We start from the raw sequence: 16,341 nt of genomic DNA on the forward strand, positions 1-16,341 counted from the left end.
GGTGAGGGAAGAGCACTGGAGGCATGGGGCATGGTGTGAGTAGAGACAGGGTGGTGCAGAATACCTTGTGTCCACAGCCCGTGACCACTGTCCCACAGGCAGTGGACTCATTCGGTACCTTCTGGGAAGAGAGGGTAGAGATCAGACTTGCATACTAAAAAGACAGCCATCATTTAAAAATGATAAAATAGTCATGTTATTAAAAATCTTTGAGTGTTAAGAAGATGAATGATAGGGTCTTTTTCCTTTTTATTGTTTTATATATTTTCCAAAATTTCCTTTAATAAGCTTTACTTAAATAATATGTAAAGGGCATATGTGTTGGAGAAGAGAGTTGTGAGTTGGTGGCCTGGCAGAGTGGGGAGCAAAGTGGGGAGGGAAACTTGGGGGTGAGACTGTAGGAAGTCTCATCTGTGTAGGAAGCACCTGGAGGTGAAAGTCAAAGGCTTTGGTTGTCAGAGGCCATCTCTGACTTGCCTCCACAACCCTCAGCCCCTCTCACAGCACCCAGCAGGCACTACACACTGTACAAATATACATTAGGTCAATGCAAGAAAGAATGAATCAATAAATAAAAGAGGGAAAATGAAAGCAACATGGCTGGAGAAGAGGGCATGGACTTGAGGAAGAGTTCTGAGAGGGAACCTCCAGGAATTAATTACACAGTGGTGACGTGGGGGTGAGGTCTCTACCTCAAGCAGCAGGAAGTTAGGTAAAACAAATTTAACCGTCTCTGGGCAGTTGCTATAAAATCCAAATTGGGTATGGCAGATAGATGGGCTAGAGAGAGAGAGTGGGAAGACAGCCTTGAAGAAGAGCTGCTGCTCTATGCTAGGGCCAGTGGGTCGCAGGTGAAAACTGTCTTCAGAACCTTCCAGCTTACGTTCTCTCTGCCTCCATTGTTAGGGAATGTTTAGTTGCCCTAATAATTTATTTCTAATTACATGTTTTGGTTACTTTTTATTTGAGTATATCACATACACACCAAAGTGCACAAATCTCTATATGTACTTTGTAGAATTTTCACAGAATGAACGCACTTTTCTAATCTTCACTCAGAACTAGAATAGAACATTACCAGCACACCTCAAGTCTGACTTGAGCCTCTCTCAGTCATTATCTGCTCCCATCGATATAACTCTATTCCGGCTTACATCACCATAGGCTAGTTTTACTTGGTTTTAATCTTTACATAAAACATAGCATGTTCCCTTTTTTCTTTCAATGTTATGTTTATGAGCTTTATCATCATAGGTCGCATGGATGAAGTTTGTTCTTGTTCCTTGTCTCATATTATTGGATGAATATGTTACCTTGGAATATACCATTGTTGATGGACATTTCGGCTACTTGTAATTTGGGCTATAATAAATAAGACTTTTCTGAATATTCTTGGCTATTATATTTTGGCTGACACAAATGCTCATTTTTGTTATGTATATGCCCTCGAGTGGAACTGTGGAGTCATAAGGTATACGTGTGTTTAGTTTTTGTAATTTATGCAAAACAATTTTCCAAAGTGTTTGCATCCATTTACATTTATAGCAGCAATTCATACAGTACAAATTGTTTCATGTCTTCACCAACATGTAATATTTTTATTTTTTTAAACCATTCTGAAAGATTTGTAGTGTTATCTCATTGTGGCTTTAATTTGCATTCCTGATGATTAATGATGGAGTTTTTTTTTTTTTAATATACTTATTGGCCACTTAGTTATTATTCTTTTTTTGTGAAGTGTTGGTTTACGTATTTTGTCAGCTGTTAAGTTGAAAGTCCATGTCTGTTAACTCCAGATCACTTGTGGATCTTTTTCTAGTGTCTGTTTTTCTCTTGGTTTTCTGTCATTTGGTTCTGTTTTCTGGAATGTTTGATATTTTTCATCGAATGCTGAAAATTGTGTGTGAAAATCTGTAGAGCCTCTGGATGATATCTCCCTTCAGAGAGGATTTAATTTTCCCAGATAGAGCAAGGGGAGGTCTCTTTGATCCAGTTTAGGCTGATCTAGTTCTAGTTTGTTCTTTTTAAAAAAATTTTTAGAAGGTTTATGTATTTATTTGAGAAGGGGGGAGGGGAAGAGGGAGAGAGAGAATCCCAAGCAGACTCCCTGCTGAGTGCAGAGCCTGACATGGGTCCTGATCCCATTACCATGAGATCATGATCTGAACTGAAAACAAAAGTCAGACACTTAACCAACTGTGCTACCCAGGTGCCCCTATTTCTAGTTTGTTCTTAATCACAGGTCATGGCACTCCCAGAGTCTCAGTTGAAAGTCTGGTGTTTAATGAGCCCCTCCTTCTCAGTCCATGAAACTCAGTTTTAGTATCTCCAACCCATTGAGACTGCTAATTGATTACTCTTTGGCCCTGCATTATATATTAATAAATGTCCCCAGGTAAAAATGTGGTCCTGCCAGAGGGCTCCCTTCAGGAAACACTCATGCTCTTTGGGATCTTAGTTCCTCAAGAGATGGCTGTTTTGGTTTTTCAATGTCTTCAAGCAGCGTGTGTGTGTGTGTGTGTGTGTGTGTGTGTGTGTGTGTGTTATTTTGACCAGCTTTTATAGATGTTTTTAGCAGGAGAATAAATCTGATATCAGCTACTTCATCATAGCTGGAAGTATAAGCTTGTTATTTCCATTTTAAATAATCTTCATAAGGGCCTTTCAACAAATCTTCTTTTTCCAATATTTAATTGCCTTTATGGCCAAAGGCCTTGGTGTGTCTATCTGTATTCTCTAAGTGGTACAAGAGAAGCAAAACCATGTGTTAGAAATGTGGGGTTTCCAGTGCAGTCAGGAGCAGAAACTAGGGGATTATAACTTGTGGATTGCATCTAATGATGTTTCTTTTTTACCTCCCCCAATGTTCAAGTATAGTTGGAATGGTAACTGGCTAGCGAAATATCCTTCAATTTCTGGCCAGATTTATTGCATGTTTAAATGAGACTCTGTGTCTTTATTAAGAAAACATCATTTATACTTATAATAAATAAGTAAATCAATGCAAATGGACCAATAAGACTGATTGCTCTACCAACAACTCAAAGAATTTAAGCTGTAGAGTTTTAATTTTTTAAATTAATTGACTATTTATTTTTAGCAGTTTAAGGCTTACAACAAGTCAATTGGGAGTACAGAGAGTTCCTATATACTCCCACTCCTCTCCTTCCTGCACAGTTTCCCCTATTATGGACATCTTGTATTAATGTACAGGATGCCGCGTTTTACCTTGAAGGTAAGTTCTTCCCAGGTGGTTCCTCAGCCTCAGTGTGGCTCACAGCGCAGCAGTCTGTCCTGTGGGAGTGGAGGACAAGGGTAGAGCTTCCCACTCAGGAGCATTTTGGTTGGAGGCATAGAAGCAGCTATTTTGGATCAATGCCAATACAAAGCTCTGATTAGGAACAACCACCAGAATCTTAGAAAAATCTTTTAAATTAATCTGCTATATGTAACTCCTGGTTATACAAACTCCAGGGGACAAAGTAGATCCGGGGTAGACTGCTTCTGTTGGATACTCTTTGGGGGAGAGTGTGGTACGATATGTTAAGCAAAAAGTCAAATCTCTCTTTCCTGAGTGATCCCTGATGGCCCTGGAGAGGATAGCCTTGGTTAAAACTGTGTTCGTATTAATAAAAGATATTAAAAGGTCCAGCATTAAAAGGTATTCCCATGGCTGATTTTTTTTTTTTGCTTTAAATTAAAAAAAATTGTAGTAAAATATACATAATATAAAATTTACCGTTTTAACCATTTTTAAAAGATTTATGTATTTTAGAGAGAGAGAAGGAGTTGGGGGAGGGGCAGAGGGAGAGAGTCTTCTAGCAGACTCCCTGCTGGGTGCAGAACCCAATGCAGGGATCGATCCCATGACTCATGAGATCATGACCTAAGCTGAAACCAAGAGTTGGATGCTTAACTGACTGAGCCACCCAGGTGTCCCCACTTTAACCATTTTTTAAAACTACTGTTCAGGGGCATTAAGCACATTCACATTGTTACACAATCATCACTACCATCCATCTCCTGGACTTTTTTCATCTTGGAAAACTGTAACTCTGTACCCATCAAACAGTGACTCCCTACTCCTCCCTACTCTTGGCCCCTGGCAACTACCATTTTGCTTTCTGTCTCTATGAATTTGATTATTTTAAGAACCTCATTTAAGTGGAATCATACAGTATTTGTCCTTTTTTAGACTGACATATTTCACTTAATGTCTTCAGGTTTCATCTATGTCGTAGCATGTGTCAGAACTTCCTTCCTTTTTAGGGTTGAGTAATACTCCACTCTATGTGTGTGCCACGTTGTTTACCCGTGTTTCCGTAGATGGACACTTAGGTTTCTTCCTTTATTGTCTTTGTTTTGTAGCTAGAATGTTACTCTTTACCCAGGTATTTTATATATGATCAAGAGCTCAGTCTTGGAATTCTTCAGCATAAATGTAAAATTTCCAGCCAAAAGCTTTCAGGTGTCAGAACTGTTACCAATATATGTCATGGTAACTAGAGATTGAGCATTGTAGGTTTCCAAAATGGATCTGAGGTGGATTTCATTTTCAAGAGGTGTGTGGTCTAGCTGGTAAAATTAACTGGGTACTCAAAAAGTGTTAATAGTTTGCATGTGAATACAGTAGGTGATGGGGGGAGGGCATTGGAGAGTAAGATGGGAGTGTCTAGCTAGGGCAGGCTTAAACAAGCATTGATGCCAGGCTGAGGAGTTTGGACTCAGTGGGTAGCAGTGGAAAGCCACTGAAGATTTGAGATCGTTTTCGATACTTATAAATTACTTCGTGTCCTTTCTATCTAGTTTTATTTTTTAATTATTTACAACATTTACATGCTGTTAAAGTTAAAACCGTAAAGGATGGTACATTCAGAGAGGTCTGGCTCCCATTCCCATCCCATCCCCACTGTTCTTTCCTTTCTCTTACAGGTAACTGATTTTTGTTAGGTTTTGATTTGTTTTTCCATTTCTTCTTTTTGAAAACATAAGCAAATATGTATATGTATCAATCTTTTTCCTTTTTTATTAAAAAAGTAGAATACTGTGTACACTCTTCTGCATCTGGCATTTTCACTTAAATTCCTTCATGTCAGTATAGAGAGATTTTCATCAGTCCCTTCTATGTCTGCATAATATTCCATTTTTTGAATGTATCATAGTTTATTCAACCAGTCTTCTGTTGATGGATATTTGGTGGCTGTTGTCAGTCACTTGCTCTTATAAATTGTGCGTCAGTGAATAGGCATGTACACGTACCATTTTATATGTTTTTTTTCCATTTTTTATGTTGCCAGTGTGTCTTTGGGATAGATTCTTAGGTCAAAAGGTCAAGGCATGGGTAATTTGCTGTATATTGCAAAAAACAAAACAAAATAAAACAAAACAAAACCAACAATACTCCACAGGGGCTATATCATCTTGCATTTTCACTAGCAATGCTTGTGAGTCTCTGTTTCTTTACAGTCATGCCAACAGAGTATGTTGTCAGACTTTTGGATTCTTGCCTACTTTGCTGTCTGGTATCTTGGTGTAGTTCTAATTTGCATTCATGGAAGTTACTAATATTTTAGGGATAAATCAGTTGGCCTTAATGGCTTATCAAATGTGGAGATCAATCAGAAAGTAGAAGAAGTCAAAGGATTGAAGACTGAGGAGAAGCAAATGTAGATGGTAATTTATTGTTTGAGTTGTTCATCATGGGTGTCATGTGGGACACCTGAATGCCTGTGTCCATCAGGCCGTCAGAACCAAGATAGGGGTCATGATATCTACATAAAGATTGTGATTGAAGCTCTGAGATTGTATGAGGCTGCCAAGGCCAGAAATGTAGATGAGAAGAGGGGAAAATATGTATTTCCAATACAGCCACAATTGGATAAACCACATCACCTGCCTTCTCCATGCTCCCCCACTTTTTATTACTAATATTATTACTATTTTCAGACTTAGAGATGATAGAACTGCTGTCTCTCCTACTGAAGGACTTGAAAAGAGAATGTATAGGAAAAGGGCTCTAGCCCTTTGTCACTCAAAGTGTGGCCCAGCAATCCCATAGCATGGGCATCACCTGTGAGCTGGTTAGAAACACAGAAGCTAAGTCTCCACCCTAGATCTTTTTTATTTATTTGAAAGAGAGAGGGAGGGAGAGAGAGAGAGAGAGCAAGAGCACACACAGAGGGAGAGAGAGAAGGAGAAGCAGACTCCCCACTGAGCAGGGAGCCCAATATAGGGCTCGATCCCAGGACCCTGGGATCATGACCTAAGCCGAAGGCAGACGCTTAATTGACTGAGCCACAGAGGCACCCCCACCCCAGATCTTTGACCCTGAATCTCAAGATGCACAGGTGATTCATGGTTTCTCCATGCCCCCTTGAGCTGCTGACTTTGCTAGAGAAAATAATAAAAACAGAGTTGACTGGTTATGCTTTAAGTTTATGATCCCAAATTATAATAAGGTGCTCTACACTTCTTACAATGTTTCTCTGGTAGGGTTGCTTTCATACTCCCAAAGGGTTTATTTCATACCTTCTCCCTTCTCTGCAAATCTCTCACCCTCCCTGATAATTCTCAGATGATGTCCTCCCCTATACTATATGTAGAACACTGAAGCCAGCTGAGAATTCCCTCATACTTTCACCACCAAATTTATCACCATGCTGGCATCTACACCCTTTTCCTTCTTCTCTATAGTGTGATAGACGAAGTGTCCCTCCTTAGTTCAGAGACTACTCTTCCTGTGTGTGCCTGGATTCCATTCCCCTTCTCTAATATTTGGCTCCTTTGGCTGTCTTCCTTTAACATCATTAATGGCTCTGTCTTTCCTGGATCATTCCATTTAGTAGACAAACCTGATCTGATATCAGTGGTATTTTTTTCCAATTTTTAAATTGTGATAAAATATACATAACATGAAATTTGTCATCGTAACTACTTTTAAGTATACAGCTCAATGGTATTGAATACATTTATAATGTTGTGCAACCATCACCACCGTCCATCTCCATAAATCTTTTCATTTGGTAAAACCGAAACTCCATACCCATTAAACAATAACTCACCATCCCCCCTCCCTCCAGTCCCTGGCAACCACCATTCTATTTTATGTCTCTATGTGTTGACTACTTTAAGTATCTCATACGAATGAAATCATATAGTATTTGTATTTTGTCACTGGCTTATTTCACTTATCATAAAGTGCTCAAGGTTCATCCATGTTGTGGCATATGTCAGCGTCTTTTCTTCCTTTCTAAGGATGAATGGTATTTTTTTAAAAAAGATTTTATATATTCATTTGACAGAGAGAGAGAGACAGCCAGCGAGAGAGGGAACACAAGCAGGGGGAGTGGGAGAGGAAGAAGCAGGCTTCCAGCGGTGGAGCCTGATGTGGGGCTCGATCCCACAACGCCGGGATCACGTCCTGAGCCGAAGGCAGACGCTTAACGACTGAGCCAGCCAGGCGCCCCAGGATGAATGGTATTTTATTGTATGTATATACCACATTTCGCTTACTCATTCATCAGTGGGCACTTGGGTTGCTTCCATGTTTTAGCTATTGTGAATGATGTTATGATGAATGTGAGTGTACAGATAGCTCTTTGAGACCCTGCTTTCAATTCTTTTGGGTATATCCCCAGAAGTGTAATTGCTCAATCAGATGATAATTGTATTTTTAATTTTTTGAGCAACCACCATACCGTTTTCCACAGCAGCTACACCATTTTATATTCCCACTAACAGTGCACAAGAGTTTCAGTTTCTCCACATATTTGCCAAAATTTACTTTCTGGTTTTTTTAATGGTATCTGTCCTAAATGTGGTATCTCAGTGTAGTTTTGATTTGAATTTCCCTTATGATTAGTGACGTGAAGCATCTTTTTATGTGCTTATTGGCATTTGTTGATATCAACTGCCTTTTAAAAAACTACCTCTTCCATGAGTGCTTGTCCCACTCTGCTGCCCAATTTCTTTGTTTCCTTCAGAGTAAAACTTACTGAAAGAGTTGTCTTCATGCAATGTCCCTTTCTCTGCCTTCCATCCACTTTTCGATATACTTCAGCCTGGCCTCCAGCTCCAGCACACTGCTGAAACTGCTCTTGTCAAGGGTATCAGTGACCTCAATTTTGTCAGATTCAATAGGTAGTTTCAGCACAATTTGCCACCATTGACCATCTTCTCTGTCTTGAAACATTTACTCCTTGTGGGTTTTGGGACATGTGCTCTCCTGGGTTTTCCCTTATCACCCTGGTCTCTGTCTATCTACATCCTCTACCTGACCTCTCTGGAAGTTCTGGAGGTCCTCCTGCTACGTTCCCCTTCTCTCTCCTACCCTCCTCTTCTTCCCTCCCTCTGTACCCTCCCCTTCCTCATCTTCCTCCCTCCCCCCGACCTTTCTCCCTCTTTCTCCTCCTCTCTCTCCAGCCTTCTCTTTTAGCTTCATTTCTCCTTCCCCTCCCTCCTCTCTTTTCACCATCCCCTCTTATTCTCTTTCTCTCTACTGTATCTTTATCCTCCTCTCTCCTCTCTCATCATGCTCTCCTCCCTTGTGTTCTCTCTTTCTCATTTTTTTCTTCCCCCTCTTCTCACATCCTCTAACTTCTCTTTCTCCATTCTTTCCCTTAAAACAAAGAATAAAATTCTTTTAGAGGGACCATTTGTTTTATAGCTCCACATTCCCTGTCGCCTTGCACTCACCTTGTTTCATGCATGATATCATCTGCCTGGACTCTGTGGGCATTTGAGTTTGTGATCACTCTCTTAGGTCGTATATTGTAGTTGTTTCTACAAACGTTTTCCTCTATTTCTTCCTTGTGTATTCTCTAAGACTTGGTTCTGCATCTGCTTTATTCCCAACAACGACTAGCGAAGTGCCTTGAGAATAGTAGAAATATAATCAATTGAATAAAATAAACAAGCGAACAAACGAATAAACAAATACAAGTATTCTTGAAAATCTAAAATTGAAAACCTTTTTTTATCTTGAATAAGACACATTTCTGGAGCAGTATTGGTCACCTGATAGGCATTCAGGGTTTTTGGTTAACCAACTGCATAGTAGCAACCTATAGGTTCCTGATATGACAGAGAACTAAATGATTATCATTTCCACCATTTAAAAGTATGTTGAGGGGCGCCTGGGTGGCGCAGTCGTTATGCGTCTGCCTTCGGCTCAGGGCGTGATCCCAGAGTTCTGGGATCGAGCCCTGCATCAGGCTCCTCCTTTGGGAGCCTGCTTCTTCCTCTCCCACTCCCCCTGCTTGTGTTCCCTCTCTCACTGAATGTCTCTCTCTCTCTGTCAAATAAATAAATAAAATCTTCTAAAAAAAATAGAAGTATGTTGAAGGGGCGCCTGGGTGGCTCAGTCTGTGAAGCGTCTGCCTTTGGCTTAGGTCATGATCCCAGGGTCCTAGGATTGAGCCCCATATTGGGGCTCCCTGCTCAGCAGAGAGCCTGTTTCTCCCTCTCCCTCGCCTGCTGCTCTCCCTACTTGTACTCTCCCTCTCTCTCTCTGTCAAACAAATAAAGAAAATCTCAAAAAAATAAATAAAAGTATGCACAAGTATTTATATTTTTAAAGATTGAGCTCAATTATATATTTTATTAGAAGTAGAAATAAGAGGCAAAGAATGTCAGGCTATCAGAAAAGTGTGATAGACTATTTAATGACTTGATTGAAAGCAGAAATGCTGTTATGAATAAAATAGTGTTCGGCATTGAGATGAATATATATTCTCTTTTTATGTGTGGCTCAAAAATCAATTTTGTTAGTATTGCTAAATGAAAATACTAATTAATGCTCTAGGTCAGGCCAGGTGCCTCAGACTAAAGTCAAATATGATCACTAATGTGATTTAATTATCAATAATGAAATCTACCAATAAGAATTGAATAATAGGAAACAAAAATGATTTGGAGACTGAAGACATGTATTTAGCTGAATGACCTTGGGTAAGTCCTGTGCCTTGGTTTTTCTCAGCTCTGAAACAAGAAGATTGGATTTAACTATCTCTGAGGTATTTTCCAGCTATCAAATTTCTGTATTTCTGTAATACATCGGTGATTGCCAGTTCTATGATTCCAATGTTTGCTTTTCCAGTGCATGCCCAATTCTGTTAAGGAAAAATACCTGGTAAGCCGTAATGGAAACCATCTGTTGGAAAAGGAAGGAGACAGAATTGCAGGGCCCTGTATCTGCTTCCTCTACAGGCAGTCTTCTCCAGTCCTTCTAAGAGAAAGAGAGGAAGTGTGGTATATTTTTTTTTCAAAGAGAAAAATGAGAAAGAGCCAAGCACTTTGAGAGAGAGGGTGGCTCTCTCACCTTTCTCGAGGCTCGTCAGCACCTGCCCAGTGGACAGCACCATGTTTTCTCTAAACCCAGGTTGCTGGAGTTCACTAATCAAGTGGTTTGCATTCTCTAAAAAACAAACAAACCATGAAACCAGAGAGGGCCACACAAAGGGCTTCAAGGATAATGTTGTAGATCTTAAATTGAGCGCTTAGTTCAAAGATGCCATTTTCATTTTGTTCTTTATATCATAGCAAAAATAACATGAATTCTTTTATATCTATCAACTTTCCCATGATAAAATTAATGAGTTAAAAATATGTCCCACATTTATTTTTTTTAAAAAAATTTATTTATTTGAGAAAGAGTGAGCGAGAGAGAGAGCATGAGCGGGGGGACGGCAGAGGGAGAGGGACAAGCAGACTCCTCTGCTGAGCAGGGAGCCTGACGTGGGGCTCCATCCCAGGACTTCATGATCATGACCTGAGCCAAAGTCAGACACTTAACCAACTGAGCCATCCAGGCACCTCATACGTATCACATTTAAACAAAACAAAGAGACATTCTCATTTAAAGGGAGACTTCACGTCCAGAAGAATAATTAAGAGACTATTATATATCAATCCTAAAGAGTTTCAGTCATAAAATTCCCTTCTTTCTCAAGGTATAATGTAAGATGAGTAAAGCCGGCAAGGTATACCCCGTGTGAGAACAAGAATGTGAACAAGAAAATAGCAGATATTCTTCACTTTTGAGGAGTCCAGAAAGGCTGGCTGGGATATGACCAAGGGCAGCGTTCCAGCCAGGTTCATGAGAAGTTCCACAAAGCAGAGGTCTTGAGTGTGATCTTGTCTTAGATCAGAGTCAGGTAAGAACTTGGAGGAGAGCCCAGATCCTCCCATATTTTTGTATTAAGGTTATAAGAATGAGCTTAAGAACCATGTTGTCACTTACAGAAAACAAAACCTCAGGCAGAATTTTTATTGTGAGAAGTTCAGGAATGCTTGAACTGCAGACTTCACCATTTGTGTCTCTGATCATTTATTTTTATACCTGGGGGAAAATCCAGGGAGCCACTGACATTCAAATGCTTTCAGACTTCCTGTTTATTTGTCAGTTCTCACCCTTACTTTCCTAATGGTTCTGATAAACAGCATTAACCAACCCTTTTCTGTGGCTTGGTTACATTGGATTATCTGGGTTCCCTTGCCACATTTTTTCACCTTCTCTTGGTCTTCCTCTTTTTCCTGTCCCTTTAACATTCACTCCTGGCATTCAGCAGATGTTTATTGAGCACTTACTATGTGTTGGGTACTATGCCAGGTGCTGGGGATGAAAGGCTGAACCACATACCCATGATCTATACTAATGCTGTTTATAGTATAGTGGGGAGGAGTAAGACATTAAACAGATATCTAAAGAAATTGATATACAGTTGACCCTTGAAAAACATGGGTTTGAACTATGTGGGTCCACTTACATGTGGATTTTTTTTAATAAATACAGTATAGTACTGTAAATTTATTTTCTGTTTATTATGATTTTGTTTTCTCTAGTTTACTTTATTACAAGAATACAGTATAATACATATAACATATGAAATATGTGTGAATCAACTACTTATGTTATTGGTAAGGCTTCCAGTCGATGGTGGCCTATTAGTAGTTGTGTTTCTGGGGAGTCAAAAGTTATACATGGATTTTCAACTGCTCGGAGGGTTGGTGCCCAAAGCCTCATGTTGTTTGAGGATCAATGATATGTTTTGGTTCACACATATAGAGAAGATGAGGTGCTATGGGAGGGAATAACAGGAAGACCTACTCTAAATTGAATAGTAAGGGAACTCAGCTTTGAGGGTGTGGCATTTAAGTTGTGACCTGAGGGAGCAGACAAGTGCAAAGAGAGGACAAAATTCCAGCAGAAGGTAAGTGTGTACAAAGGCCTGAGATAAAAAAGAGTGTTGACACTGGAGGACCTGAAAGAAAGCTGGTGCTATATAGTGGACACCATAGTATAAACAGAAAAGAAGTAGGTGATTTGTCCGCATATGGAATTCTTTGTGCACATGTGGCCACACTACTGTGAAGGTTACTGGTGTGGACAAACACCCATGATCTGTTGTTCAATGAAAAGAGTAGTATCTTGAATGTGTAGTTTCATTCTATATTTGACTATACCTATATCAATTAGGACTTTCGGGTGTGAGTCCTAGAAAGCCCAGTCAGAAACTGCTTTAGCAAAACAGGTATTTATTAGTTCACGTATCTGAAAAGTCCATGGGTAGGGCTACCATCAGGTCTGGCTTTATCAAGGGTTCAAATGTTCTAGACCAGTGCTGTCCGATAGAGATAAGATATGAGTCACGTGCATCATCACTCCAACATGAAATCAATACAAAAATTATGAGTGAGATATTTTACATTCCTTTTTTTTAACTAAGTTTTGGAATCCAGTGTATCTTTTACTTTTACATTATGTCTCAATTTGTAGTAGTCACATTTCAAATACTCAACAGCTATATGTGGTTAGTGGCTACCATCTTGGACAATGCAGGTCAAGGCCTTAGACCCTCTCAATTTCAATACATGTGAGAATGAACTAGATTGTCTTTTGAAAGGCTCAACAGAAGCTTCTTTGCATCTCATTATTGCTAAAAAAAGTCATGTGACCATGTTGAACTAACATTGTGACCAGGAAGAAAGTGATTTACCCCATGATTTTGGCCCAGATCACATGCTCTACCTCAGGAGTGCAGGAAAGGGGTAGCCTCCAACTGGTCTCTGTGTACGGGATAGGCATTTGTTATTTTGGCCACTTGGTATTCAGTTATCTGGCTTCGGGTAGTAGTGTTTTGGAATTCTGTCCTTCCCGTGTGGAGGACTGGGAAGCAGACTGTTAATGGAAATTATCTCTGGGAAGTGAGATTCCTGGGGTTGTAAAGGGTACCACTTTTTTTTTCTGTTTTATATATTTCAGGTTTTAGTTTCTTGATATTAACATGTACTGTTTTATTTTTATTTTTGTTTTTAAAGAAAAGGATAGGTAAACAAGGTTTCCTTGTTCTAAAATGGTTAGGACCAGGGGTGCCTGGGTGACGCAGTCAGTTAAGTATCGGCCTTTGGCTCAGGTCGCGATCTTGGGGTCCTGAGATCAAGCCCTGCGTCCGGCTCCCTGATCAGCAGGAAGTCTTCCTCTCTCTCTTCCTCCACCTTTCCCTCCCCCCCCACCTCGTGCTCTTTCTCTCTCAAATAAATAAATGAATAAATAAAATCTTAAAAGAATGTTTAAGACCAAATGGGGGAATAGTATAATACTAGGGTGATCAAATGTTTTGGTTTGACTAGGATAGTCCTGGATTTAAAGCATTATGGGTATTAAGAATTTAAACAATATCTTGAGATTAGTAGGACAATTTGATGGAAACACCTTGAAGCCTAATACATTGCAGAGCATTTACATTTTGTATTTCTGTATCCTCAGGAAGCAAGGCATTCCAAGAGTTAATTTTCCTAATAACTGAAGCTTGCCCTTTAAGCATCAAAATGTTTTAACATTAACCACTTCTGATGAAAATATTGCTCTGATGCATTACCTATTTTCCCAACTTCTTAAGTAGAGTAAATCAAACATAATTGAACTACTTTCTGACACAAGTTATTGGAGTTTTCCACCTGGTGGGCAGGCACTCAGTGGTGTGTTGTGAATGGATTTCAGGTGGTGTGGAAATACGATCCACCTCTTATGGAAGCCAGGTGGGGCTTGGGGTGATAGACGCCCCTGGGTCAGTTGCCTCTGGCTATATTCCCCAGTGTGTCATCTGAATGGATTCATTTTCTGTGTGCATCTTGACTTGAAAAAGGTAGGGAAGCACTAGTTATAGCTTTGTGTTAAAATTCAGAGATTCTGGCAGGGCCACCTTGGGTGGTCTTCCCTCTTGGGGTGATAGAGGGTGCTTTACATTTACCCTTCAACCAAATCTCTCCAGACGACTAATGCCCTTTGCTCTTTGTGGCACTCTTTGTCTTCACTTGCTGGCAATTGCCATTGCTTCTTTTTGTCTTTGCTATCTAATTTTACACAGCTTGATTAGGTAAGGTGAACTATGCTTGAGTGTACCTTGTCTCTCCCACCGTAGATTTAGTAGTGTCTATACACCATATATTTAAGAGAAGCTTAGAATGTCATGTTATGTCTCTTCATTAGAGATAGTAGATATGTTATAGAGCTCTTTATTCTTTATTTTTAAATTTTAATCAATTTTAATTTGAAAAAAATTATATCTTTTATTATTTGTATTCGAATTTGAGCTCCTTATTCTTAAGAGTTAGTTGTGGTCTATGTACACATTATATATATTATACCATATATATAATTTCAAGGGACTACAAATAAATTACTGCATGTTGTAGTATGCAAGGATGACAGCATCATAATGCAGTGTTATAAGGAAGAAAAGAATATTTGGTATATTCACACTTATGTATACAGAGAGAGAGAGGGAGAAATTCAGAAAATATGGAGGACAGTTATAGCCTTTTTTTCAAACCAACCTCATAAAGGTCAGTTGTCATGCTCTCTCAACAAATGGTCTCTTGTTACCATTCTGAAACCAAATGTCCTTCTGGTCAGACAACTGGTGTTAGCCAATAAGGCATTTCTGATGCTTTTGTGTTCTTATGCAAGGGTGGACCTCTTCCAGCATTGTAAATGACAGAGGGAAATACTCAATGGGCCACACAAAATCTTACTTAACATTATTCTGGGGCAGTCTAGGTCAGAAGTTAAAAGCAAGATCTTTGGAGTCTAACCTGGGATTGAATTCTGATTCTAGCACAGACTAGCTCTGTGTATTGGACAAGTTTCATAATCCCTCTGAGTTCCCGTTTTCTCACTGAGTTTTTATGTGATGAAATGATAAGATATTTGTATTGTCTCTGGCTTGTAGTAAGTGATCATTAAATGGTATTGTTGCATTGTCATTATTGATAATGATAATGAATAATAGTAGTAGCAGTAGTAGTAGTAGTAGTAGTAGTATATGGAGTAGTTAATGGTTAATAGCAAGACTTACATTTGGGGAAAATATCATAAATAATAAAACATAAGTATGATATTTTTGTCATTGGCCTAATTTTCAGTAATCAGTCACCTGTCATATTTCTCACTAAATAGTGACAGGTATGAAAATTCTGAAATTGACTTAAATGGGCTAGAAATTCTCTAGAGTTAATTTATTCTTAGCTAACCATAATGTTTTCTATGTAGCATCATATTCTTTGCCAGGCAATCACAGACTGGTAGGTGCTTTCAGCCAGACAAGTGTCCTGGATTACAGCTGACTGATACCCAATTTGTATAGGTACCACCTTCCACTTAATGAAAATTGGTGTACATCATGTATATTTTACTTAAACTCCTATGGGACTTTCCCCCATATCTTATATTTCTCAAAAAAAAAAAAAAAAACGGCAGATAGAGGTGTTTCTGGGACATCTGTCATTGCTAAGTCCCCTTAGGGAGGTTTCCAAGAAGGCAGTGATTATTCTGACCACCTGCCATACCTTCTCCTGATTGTTATTGCAAAAGATGCGTAAGTACTACATTAAAAGAAGTAGGGTTCTGGCTTCTTCTCACAGATGTAGAGAGCTCGAAAGAGAATTACTCCCAAACTTACAGTGAAAAAAGTCTTGACATATAATAAATTCACAGCTTTTCTTGAGCCCACTGGAGTACTGAGGTTCCTGGGAAACCAGCAGTGTCAGAATTTAGGAAGAGACAGAAACTGCAGGGAGAAATGAGACATAAGCACTTAATTACCTGGGTAGAAGGCAGCCAGACACTTGTAAGAATTCATCCAGTGTGACTGATGAATAGGTGGAGTCTGGCTGAGTGCACACTAGCAAAAGAGGTTGAAGCTAGGGGCCACAAATAAAGGAGATCCATGCCCTCTGGCAGGCATTTCTTTTTTTTTTTTTTTTAAGATTTTATTTATTTATTTGACAGAGAGATAGCCAGTGAGAGAGGAAACACAGCAGGGGAGTGGGAGAGGAAGAAGC

General features: G+C 39.4%; 1 protein-coding gene across 15 annotated transcripts in view; it reads left to right on the forward strand.

Annotated features, from left to right (window-relative positions):
• HIVEP3 (HIVEP zinc finger 3) overlaps positions 1-16,341 on the forward strand; it is a 450,052-nt gene that overhangs the window by 63,291 nt on the left and 370,420 nt on the right. The window contains exon 1 of one of the 15 annotated variants that reach the window (XR_570685.2): positions 7,446-7,486. The exons of the other annotated variants lie outside the window; for them this stretch is intronic. The gene's annotated coding sequence lies outside the window, so the exon portion shown is untranslated. Of the gene's footprint in view, positions 1-7,445; positions 7,487-16,341 lie in introns of those variants that run through there. 15 annotated transcript variants of the gene reach the window in all.

Source organism: Ursus maritimus, unplaced genomic scaffold, assembly GCF_017311325.1.
Source record: "Ursus maritimus isolate PB19 unplaced genomic scaffold, ASM1731132v1 scaffold_12, whole genome shotgun sequence".
NCBI classification, from domain to species: Eukaryota; Metazoa; Chordata; class Mammalia; order Carnivora; family Ursidae; genus Ursus; species Ursus maritimus.